Source organism: Chroicocephalus ridibundus, chromosome 4 (genome assembly GCF_963924245.1).
Source record: "Chroicocephalus ridibundus chromosome 4, bChrRid1.1, whole genome shotgun sequence".
NCBI classification, from domain to species: Eukaryota; Metazoa; Chordata; class Aves; order Charadriiformes; family Laridae; genus Chroicocephalus; species Chroicocephalus ridibundus.
This window is the reverse complement of record NC_086287.1, coordinates 1,287,330-1,295,727: the sequence shown is the minus strand read 5'-3', so window position 1 is coordinate 1,295,727 and position 8,398 is coordinate 1,287,330. Positions and strand designations below refer to the sequence as shown.

At 47.9% G+C, this 8,398-nt stretch overlaps 1 protein-coding gene across 2 annotated transcripts in view; it reads left to right on the top strand.

The window, feature by feature from the left end:
* PAK6 (p21 (RAC1) activated kinase 6) overlaps window positions 1–8,398 on the top strand; it is a 40,299-nt gene continuing 31,901 nt past the window's right edge. For both annotated transcript variants that reach the window (XM_063332851.1, XM_063332852.1), the window contains exon 1: window positions 1–788. The gene's annotated coding sequence lies outside the window, so the exon portion shown is untranslated. The remainder of the gene's footprint in view (window positions 789–8,398) is intronic.

Sequence of the window (8,398 nt, the reverse complement as noted above, 5' to 3'; positions counted from 1 at the left end):
CACGACGCCCGCAGAGTTCTTGTGTCCAGAAAGGGACACGGGAACGCTTCCCGGGCTGATAACCAACGCTTTGGTTTGCCTGAGCGATGGAATGATGCTGTATCTGCTGCTCGTGCTCTGCAGTTTGTACCTCCACAGGGCACGGGCGTCTTTAATCTCAGATTCTCAAAGTGCGAGGCTTTGTTATGGCTGCGAACTCCCTCCCCAGCCCGGGGTGAAGCCAAGCCAGCCACCCGCTGATGTCAAGGCTTCGTCGAGGGGCAACGCATGTGTAGTCTTCCTGTGCTAGAGTCTCGGTTAGTGTCTTGCTCTTGCCTGTTGTGCGAGATGTCACTCAGCCCCAGTCCCGTCCTCTCTGCTGAGATCACGCCGTCAGCCCACCCGAAAAAAGGTCCCAGAAAACACCGATTCGCCGCCTTACGGAGCCGTGCTGCTGCTGCGGGGCTGCGGCGAGCTCTCCTCGGCTGTAAGCGCAAGCCGTCCGCGGCGTTTGCCCCCCCGCTCGCCCCAGCCCTCCAGCCCTGAGGCCGCTGCACCCCCGCCGCCCCCCGCGGGAGGGGGCGTGGGAGCCGCCCCCCCCCCCCCCCCGGCGACGGCAGCGCCCGGTGCCGGGGCTGCGGGACCCCCCCGGGACCGGCCCGAAGAGGCTCCGAGACGAAATTGCTGAGAATTTTTGCCTGAAGCCAGGGATGTTTCCCGTGTGGAAGACAAGCAGCGACCTGCAGTCAGGAGGAAGAAGGGACTGACTTCGCTCCAGAAGCTTTTTTCCCCGACAGCTTCTTGCCAAGGTAAGGCTGAGGGAGGCAGGTGGGCACCGGCGCTCTGAAGGCTAAAATTGGGCTGGCTTCTGAAATTTTTTTTTACCTTCCCGAGCTGTAGAACTGAGATAAACCCCTGGCGCTGCCTTTCTAGGCTGGGAATTTACATCAGCCAGTTAGAACTAATTTTCCGAGCTCTGAAGACGTAAAAAAGGGGAGAGGGGGATGCTTTTACCACTGCCTCTTGCCTGCCTGCGTTCCAGCGGGGAGTAAATGCTGCTGACCGTGCTTCTAAATCACACGCTTAAATAGTAGAATGATGGGCGTTGTAGGAACAGTGGGTGAAGAAAGGTAAAATTTAGTAAATATACGTGAGCATATGGTTTATTAGTTTTATTTAGTGCTTTTAAATATCGATAGAGTATGTGTTGTTCTGTAGGAGGCAAAATGAAGATGGTTCCTGCCTTGGGAACTTGAACTCAAAAGGTTTTTAATAGGCTTGGTTTGAAGAAATGCTATTGAAACAAGAGCAAGGAGATAGGATATTTTTTCCATCTATTTGATGCACCTGAACAACCAGTTTATCACTGCTGAAAACTATTTGTGGAAAGGCCAGAAAGTAGTAGAGAGCTCCTTGTCCCAGCTGCAGGCAACCTGTTTGAAGAGCTTTATTTAAGGTAGGACAAAAATACTTTGAATGTAGAGAGATGGCTCTGGAGAAAAACTGGTGAGTAACGTCTGAAAAATCTTTTATCATCAGTATCCCCTCCGCCCCAGTATAAACCAGAACCTGAAACTCCTCCTAGTTGGGAACCCTCCAGACTGAGAATTGTATGCTTAGGTTGTGGTGTAGAAATTATAGTCCTTGATTAAAGTACAGCTGAGCACGAATCTTCTAAAGGTGCTGGGGCCATTAAGGAATGCACTTGCTGAGCCTGGAAGCGCAGGGGAGAGTGGAGGCGTGAGTCTACGCTTTCTCCTTGCATGCTAATTCATCTCGTGCTTGTGTGCAGTTCCATTTCGCTCTTGGAAAAGGAATCAAAAAGCATAAAACATCTTATGTTTAGGGAAGTAAGTGTAGTTAGTAAACTTTTGCACCCAAAGCTGAGGAGGAAAAAGCCTTGTCGAGTCTGAGCGAAGTGATATCAAAATGATCCCTGACTTGTTGCCTCCCCTTCTCTTCCCTGTGCCGGGCGAGGAACGGAGTGATGCCGAGCAGCTGGGCCCGGGGAAGGGTTACCTGTGCCCGGCGTTCAGGCAGGGGACGACGGCCAGGAGCGGGTTTGGTGCCAGCAGCCGCTGCGTAACTTTGTGCTGTCTCGGCAGCGGGCTCTGCCAGGCGCTGGAGCAGTTAATGCAGTTGGATGCTGTTGCTGCAGTTTGATTCCGCTTTGTAGGAAGAGTTGAGATGAGGAAATTCCTGCCAACTTCACAGTCAGGAGTCATCAGTTCTGCCTCTGACACTTGGGGAACATGAATGAATAACTCTTAAAACATTAATCCAGGGCAGCTTCCAAGAATCCTGTGTTCTGAAGTCTAGAATACATTGTGATCTGATTCATTACCCAGGGACAGCCGAGGCTTTGAAGAGGTGTTTATCCAGTGTGTGTGGACACGCTGAAACTTCAAACTCCCAAAGAAAACCTGCCTTGGCAACTTCTAATGGTGTCTTTGGAGAGGAGAGGTGCAACATCAGAGGGCAGGGGAGCCACGCACGTGCAAGCAAGGCTGGAGAGGAGCAGGGAAAGCCGAGAGGAGCAGCAGGGGCAGCGTGCCGTGGGCTGGCGCGCGGGACAGCAGCAGCGAGGGTTTTGGGGGGATGGAAGATGCTGCCGCTTTTGGCAGCGTCACTTGGCATCGGTTTAAACTGGAATTCTGCATAACCAGTGTTAAGCACCATATTATCTTCCACGTGATGGTTCTTTGCTTTTGTAAAATCTTCTATTTCTTTTTGCCGATAGGATTTGGTGGGACAGGGGGCTTTTGAAGTTCCTGAGAGAACTGTGGCGGGAGGGATAAATAGGAAGAAGCAAATGATACTACTTTAGAATACAAAGCTTAGCGAGCTAGATAAAGGTGATCCTAATTGAGGAGGAGGATTGGTATTTAATTAAAACTGCTGCTAAAAACCAGGCTCTTAGTAGTAAAATAAATAATAGCAGGACATGAGTAATTCCTCTTGGGGGAATGTCAGAGACAAAATTACACTAATGTAATAATAAAAGGGGCGTGTGTGCAATTGCTCAGAGGAATAGTAACAGGATGGAATGATTTTTCACTGTTGAGAAGTTCAAACGTGGTTCAAGTCAGAAGGGACCGAAACCTGTGAAAGCAGAGGCTCCTCGGGGCTCTCGGGCCGTTTCAGGAGGCAGAGGTGTCGGAGCCACTGAACCCGCCGTTGATGCTGCGCTTGGCAATCCCAGCAGAGGCGGGGGATCGAGCTCCTGCTCTGCTTTAGCAAACGACGGCGAGTGAAGCGTGTTGCTTGCACTCCCGCTGCTCAGCCAGTGTGTTTTCAGTGAATTAAAAATAAGCATTTCAGGCCCAGACTTAGGACAGCTGAGCCATGTGTCATGCATCTGGATGCAAGAAAGGACGTTAACCCATCTTTTGCTTCCTTATTTCCCTCCCACCCCTCATTTCTAATCGTGAAATCATTTCAGAGCTGTCTGCATTCCTCAGGCTGTGATGCCCATTCTAGTAAGGTGGTTAAATAGCGTAAACTCATTAACCATTCTCAACTGAGTAATACAGAGTGACATAACATAATTTCTTTTCCATAGCTGTCTTGCGTAATGCTGCCCTTCAGTTTTTGTTGCTCTTTCCATTTCATCCTTTTAATTTCTATGACGTCCATCTGTTTACCAGACAAGGTTTAGAAAAAAAAAATAAAAATAATAATCCCAGAATACAAAAAGGAAAAACCACACAAATGAGCATAAAGGGGATTTAACAAAGAACAGAGGTATTGGGACACTGGAGTGAGAACTGCTGTTGCCCCAGGCAGGCAAGCGAGAGAAGATCCTGGAGACTCGGGGACCAGAAAAGCAGGTCGTAGAACGCTCTTCTCTTTATTTTCTTCCTCCTTTCCTCCCCCCTTACCCCAAACTGGAAAAAGAACCATCAACCACCTCCCCATCCACAAAAACACAACCAACCGCCCTGGAACAGTTGGCATTCTGGCTGTCGGAAAGCTGTCTTGGTTGCAAGGACTGGCATGCCCTGATGTAGTCGGTTGTTGGTCACAAAACTTCCTAAAAAAAAAAAAAAAAAAGAATTCATGTTCCTCTGGACTTGCTTAAAGTCTAACAAGGAATCGAACTGCTTCAACCAAAGAGCGCTTTGGAAACAGTTGAGTGATGTGTTTTTCCTCCTGCAGGTTGCCAAGGGGAAGGGAGAAGGTCTTGGGCATCTCCCAGACACTCAGGTTGCCGTTTGCAACAGCAGAGCTTTGCAGGAAACAAGCACGGCCCCAAAAAACCCAAGTTGAGTCAAAGGAGAGTAAGGTAGTAGTGGTTTGTGGTAGACGGAAGGTAGTTCGTAGTCTGCTCCGACGAATCGTGGTGTAACCAGACTACAGCTCCGAGCAGTGCCCTTTCTAGTGGGGACCCAGCTGAGGTCCCGCAGGCAGGGGCCAGGGGCGGGTGTCCTGCCGATGTGATGGGGAGGTACTCGAAACACCACTGCGTAAAAAAGATGTTGAAGTTCTTAAAACGAAACACACTGTAGTTTCTGCAGAGACAAGTGTCTCTGTGAACTGATAATGTCAACTTGACGGCTCTGAGCTCAATTGTTTTTTCCCCTGAGAATCTGGTTAAATTGGGCTGTCTGTAGTGTCAGTGTTATCTTACCGATGGCCTTCTGGTTTTCTGACTTTCCTCTCTGCAGTGCCTTATAAAGAGCTATATTTCTTTTCAGTTTTCTGTACTCTTGCCTTTTTCATTGAGATGAAAATTTCCATAGATCTCACTTGCTAATCTCTTCTATATGTGATGGTATTCCTGTTGCTGTGTCCGGAAGACAGCGCTAAATAGGCTGCAGAGCCTTGGTTGTGTTGCTAAAAGGGTACGGATCAACCGCTGTCCCCCCTGATGCGTTGAGGGTATGGTTTTTTTCTCACCGGTGCCAACCTTTGAGTCTTCCTTCAAAGCTGTGACTTCTCAAGACAGAGCGGGGCCTGGGGGTCTTTCCCAGCGGAGCTGAAGAGCCGAGATGGGGAGAACTGGTATGAAAGTCTTTGCTTAGTCTGGACCAGGAACAGAGGAGTTAATGTCTGTAGTGGCCAGAAGGCACTACACAGAGCTTAAAATAACCAAGATCAGGATAATTTGGCTTTAAAAACCATCTGGGGTTTGATTCAGTGCTCATTAAAATTCATAGTAGCCTTATGATTGGCTTCTGGAAGAATTAAGCAGGGTGTTACACTTTCTAATGAGTACTTTGGGCCTTGTCCAAGAAAGTACATAAATGCATACAATAATGTCAGAAATTAACTTCTTTTCCTGTAACATCCAGCTTACAATAAGACTCTTTTTAGGACTTGTGGAAGCCAGTGAAAAAAACCTCTGGTTTCCAAGGGACGTTGGATTGGATCTGAAGAACAGATGTTCCAGCTGACTCTGGAAAGAAGTCTCTCTGGGCAAGTCATCGCTGAGCCGTTCATGCTACGGCAAGCTGTCCAGTTTGGGTACACGCATAATTAATTTGCAGAAATTGGAGCTCCCGAGCGTGTAGTGAGAGGTGTGGAGAACCAGCTTGCAAACCTAGATGCTGTTAGGGAATATCTGGGCCATAAAATGAAAAATGCACGCTGCGTTTATTCCATTAGAAACCCCAATGTGTAAAGTAATGTCACGAGCAGTTTAGATCTTGTACCACCTCATCAACCGTAGGTGACGTTGGTAAACAAGATGCTCCTGTTTGCGACTGCTACTGAGGAAACTTGCTGATTTTTGACAGTTTATTATAAAATACGTGCTGTTTGGTGTTAACAGAGAAGAAAATACTAGTTCTGCAGCTTCCTCCCAAATCAGGAATTTGCAGAGCTCTTTGAGCTTTTGTGTTCTCTTCCAAGTTCTAAATATGTTCTCCCTAAGCTTCTGCAAAAACCCAGCCTGAGTGACGTAAAGCTGAGCCAATAACTTATTTAAAGAACATTACCATTTATTTCTGTGTCATTTAAAGGCAAGTGTTTAAAACAGTCGCTTAGAACTCGGGGTCACCTAAATTATCTGGCTACTTCTAATTTGTGGTCTGTGACCCCCTTCACAATGCGCTGTGGCTGTTCTTGGGCTGAGAGAGGCTGTTTGTTGAAGGAAGGAACCGAAAGAATCTTCCAGATGACTCCCCGAGTATTTCTGTAGGGAATCTTTGCTTAAGTTCTGGGGCACAACTGCTAGCCAGGCTTTCAGTTTTCATCAAAGTTCTGAAGAACAAAACAAGAAAATGCTCATTTTGAGCCTTAACCAGCATTTGTTTCTAAAGGTCACATGTGGAAATGAACGAAGTTAATACTTTTTTAATTTGAATGCGTTTCTCTGAATTCATTTATTTATAGAATTTATTTGGCACTCCAGAGAGCACATGAACAAGAAATGTGGTTTCGAATGAGCAGTTTGATGAATGATGATTAAGTAGAAGGTTAACAGAATTTTTTTGCTGATTTTTCTGATGCCGTCTTCAGAATCTCTAGATCTGCAGAAGAGGAGACACACCATTTTATTTACAGCTTAAATGGCTATGCCTTATGTTGCTCCATTCTTAACTTCTTTAATAATTATTATTACTCAGAATCTGGACAGTTCCTTTAATTTTTGGTCGGTCTGTCTGTCTCAGTGGATTAGTGATTAGGTTAAACCTTGAAGAGGATTCTGGTTCCGTTGTTCCCCTGTGGTTTCGCTCCTCGGAGCAGCCAGCAGGACCCAGACTTGTTCCAAAGGCAGGACATTTATTACGGTTGCAGCCACACGCCGGCAGGTCCGTGTGCTCGGGCAGACCCCGTGACTGTTCCATTTGGACTCCATCAATCAGGCAGTAGGGTTTTGGTGTAAAAATGTTCTTACAACACCAGAAAGAGCCAGCATGCTGCAGTCCTTTGTAACACGCGTTGCCTGACCGTGCGCACGTTTTCGTTTCTCATTGTGGAAACTGGCAGCGTTAATAGTTGCGCAAATGTTTTGGGTAGTTTGGAATTATTGTTTTTAATGGAGCAAATGGTGGTTGGAAGCTTCATCGCAAGGCCCCCGGCCTGTGTTCTGCTGAAACGGGGTGCCCCAGAGCAACCAGCGCCTGATTCTGTCTTACGCTAGTATTTAGGCTATCGGAAATTGCAGCCTGAATGAAGACTGGAGGAGAGAGCTGAGGATAAAGAAAGTAAAGGCTTCTCTACTATCAGCAAAGACCCCAGATCACTCTTGGTGGAGGCAGCAATTAACAACTTTTTCTCTTTCCTCTGTTGTAGCAGTTAGCGCACAAGACGAGGATGTCACAACTAACGTATTTTTCTACACCCTACAAATAAATCTCTTACGCGGTGATTATAACCATTAAATCCTTTGCAGCCCATCCTGTGGGCTCGGGTGCATTCCCAGCTCGTGGCGATGAGGGAAACGGAGGGTACGGTATTCTGACGGGCTTGTCTCGGTGGCAGAACGAGAAGGCCCGGTTCCTGCCTTGCGGGCTGCTGGGTCGTGGCGGCACGACTGCGTGGCCGAGCCGTGTGCCAGGCTGCTGAACCAATCCGAGCTGAGAAAGAAATTAAATATTAATGGAAGAAAAATGGAATAGCCAGGTTTAACCCTTCATCTACCTCCTGTTCCCTTTAAAAGCGCGAGTTTTTTGATGCAAGTAGTCGCACTGATTAGCGGCGTGGCGTGTTCCGCTGGCGGCTGTACGGTTATACCAGCACAACCGGGGGAAATGGAAGCGCGAACGAGCGGCACGCAGCCCGGCCAAACGCCGGGTCCGGCCTCAGGGACTGCAGGGGGTTCGAGATAAATTCCGGCTACTGCGGAGGGCAGTTGTTCCCAGCCTCCGCAAGTGGGATGGAGCCTCCTCTGCCGCGCGGAGCCACGTGGCTGCAGTTTGACGAGCACAAGCTCCAGCCCTCAAATTATTCCGGGCTCTTGAGAGCTGGGTTTGAACGTACCCAGAGGTAGAGCGTGACTAATAACAGCAAATGGTGTTAGACTTTTGCTACCGTTATTTTAGCCACTAGGAATTCTCTGGATTCTGGTTAATGCTTTTGCAATAGCTGCCTGACCTAGTTATTCTGAGCAGAAGCTGTAGTCTGTATTCTCTGCTGTCAGCCGGGGATTTCAATCTGCATTTCTATAGCATCTTTAAGGATCGCAGCACGCTTGGAAAAAAAAAAAAAAAAAAAAGGCCAACAGATTAAGCCGCCTCCGTTCTGTGGGAGTTAAGCATTGTCACAGTCATTTTACCAGCGTGCAAAATGACTTTCCCAAGGTGACCTGGCGAAGCTGTGGAAAAGGGAGGCTGCCCTGACCTTGTGCGGCAGCGTTGCCGTCGCAGGAGATGGCCCCGACTCTTGCGGGAAGCAGCAGATACACCTTTTGTAGAGGGTGGCACAGACTTGTCTGGTGGAGCATGACGTTACTTCTATTATAACCTAACAGGTC